Source organism: Phodopus roborovskii, unplaced genomic scaffold (assembly GCF_943737965.1).
Source record: "Phodopus roborovskii unplaced genomic scaffold, PHOROB, whole genome shotgun sequence".
NCBI classification, from domain to species: domain Eukaryota; kingdom Metazoa; phylum Chordata; class Mammalia; order Rodentia; family Cricetidae; genus Phodopus; species Phodopus roborovskii.
This window is the reverse complement of record NW_026126670.1, coordinates 123,767-126,603: the sequence shown is the minus strand read 5'-3', so window position 1 is coordinate 126,603 and position 2,837 is coordinate 123,767.

The window sequence follows — 2,837 nt, the reverse complement described above, 5'->3', positions numbered from 1 at the left end:
TTATCCCTATTACTCTTCCTAACCCAGCGTGATGGTTCCTTGATATTTTGTTTAGTTTATTTTTTTAATAAAACTTTACTACAAACATTTGTTTTCATAATGTGAATTGTGTATGTATGAATGTGTAAAATTCATGTGCCTGCCTGCTGAAGGCAGAAAAAGGGCACTACATAATTGAAGTGAGATTTAAAGGTTGTAAAATCCACTAGCCATGAATACTGATAAATGAACTCAGGACTTTGGGAAGAGAGCAAAGCATCCTTAGCTTTGACCTAGTTCTACTTCCCCAGATTTAAATTTGCAATTAAAAGTTCTTCTATTTCTTGAGTAGTTTAATTGAATGTGTTCTTTTTGATCAAGCACATGCCTGTGCACATGTGCTACCCCACAAACTTTAGCAATCCATACATAATTTTCAGGAGCTGGTTCTAGCTTCTTAAGTTTTAGGTCCCTTGAATTGACCTCAAGTGGGAAATGGCTTTCAATGTAAGTGACATTTCCCTTTGATTTACCTCAATTGATATTAATTTTAATATTTTTTTTAGTTTAAAATACCAAGTACATGGTTTCATCATTTCATCTTCACATACTTGTGATTCTATGCTTTTCTTGTTTTCTTCCCACACTGCACTACAGTTTGACCCTCACCATCTGAAGCTGATTCTTTTCTTCTCCTAATTAGTTCTAAAATTTATTTACTATTCATTGCATGTGACCCGGTTTAGCCATTTAGTATCTACCAAAATAGACTTCAAACAAAAGTCAATCAAATGAATTTTTAAGAACAATCCATACTCAAAGGACAACTCCACAAATATGATATTTTAATAATTAATATTTGTGTCCCAAGCACATGATTAGAAATTATACACAAAGGAGTAGACAGGAAGACATTATTAAATGAGTGTTAAATTAACAAAATATAAAGAAACAAAAATAAAAGTATTTAATGGAAAACATATGTGGGAACCTTGACCCTGCTGGCCACACAGCTGGTGGAAATCCGTTGCCCAGAGAATGTCCTAGAACCCCTACAACACCCCACAACTTCCTGGATTTGCTTTGAGCATCCAGGAACCATGTATCAATGAAGATCCACCTTGAGCCTGTGCTCACCTTATCTTTGAGATCCATTGTTTTACCTCCACCAGAGTTGAGTGTGGAACCAGGCCTGGGTGACCCCCCCAATTCTTCTCTGAGTTAACTCTGCACCTCCAATCCCCCATATAATTGGCCTGAGTGGTTCAGTCCTGGAATTCTGGTACATGTGCCACTGAGAAACTTCCTTCCCCTCAACCATGGTCCTTCTGGGTCACTGATGACAATGAGCCTTGGTCCAATAAACTGTCCTTCTCCTTGGAACTTCATGGGTTATCTCTGAGCATACTGGATGCTCCTATCCACCCAGGATTATCTTGACACTGCTCTCATCCTATGTTTAGTCCCCTATGCCTACAATCTGCCTGGGGTTCCTCTCTGAACATATTGAATCCAGCAATCCAAGCAGCACCACCTTAAGATTACATTCACCTGATTTTGGGCCCTATCGCTTGCAATCTGCCTCTGGTGAGTCTGGGAGCAGGCCTAGTTGAATCCCCCCATATTCTTCCCTGTGAAATACTGGGATAGCTCTGCATTTCACTCCCGCTATAAACTTGACCTGAGTGTTTTAGTCCTGGTATTCAGTTTCCATTCGCCACCCACAGAATGCCTTCCCCCTATCCTTGGCCCTCCTGGGGACACTGCTCAAGATAAGTGTTTAGCCCAAATGGTCCCAATATTAAGTCCATCTCCTTAGAACTTCCTGGGTGTGGTCTGAACACAATGGAATTGCCTACCCATGCAGGACCACATTGAGCCTATACTCACCTGATCTTTGATCCCCATCATTTGCACTCTCCCTGAATGCTGGAGACCATCCTGAGTCTGCCTACTCCATATCATTAGCTCTTCTGTTGCCTCTGGTTGAGAGATATCCAGGAGAGCTCATGTTATCCAGAGTTACAGATATGAAAATGTTTACCCAGATATACCCACCAAGACAGGAGGACAGAGAAAAGAAAGACTCCAAGTGCACCCACTGGAAGAAGAAATGGTGGATGGCAACATAAAAAGTAGATTCAGCAATACAAAGACCAGTATGTTACCACTAGAACCTAAGGTCTCTACACAAACTAGACATGGACACAACAAAATAGATGAAGCAGAAGATAACAAACTAAAAAACAACTTCATAAAACTGATAGAGGACGTCAAGGAGGATATGAGAAAATTCACTACAACAATGGAAGAAAAAACAAAAAATAATTGAAAGAAATACAGGAAAACAACAAGAAAAATGCAAGAAGTGATAAATATCTTAAAGAAAATAAGAAAGCCAAGAAAAAACAATCAAACAGATGAAGGAAACCATTCAAACAGTTCAAGACCTGAAAAGTGAAATAGGGACAATAAAAACAAACACACACACACACACACACACACACTTACACACACACACTGAGATAATATTGGAGACTGGAAAATTGGTTAAACTGTAAAAACTACAAATGCAAGCATAACCAACAGAATACAGCAGATCAAAGAGGGAATCTCAGGCATTGAAGATAATCTAGAAGAAATCAATTCACCGAGGAAAGAAAATTTAAATCCAACAAATCCTTAGCACAAAATATATAGGAAATATGGGACACAGTGAAAAGACCAAATCTAATAATAGACATACAAGAACGTGAAGAAGCACAGATCAAAGGGGAAGAAAGCATATTCAACAAATTCCTTGAAGTAATCATTTCTAGTCAGAAGGACGTGCCAATGAAAGTACTAGAAGCATACTA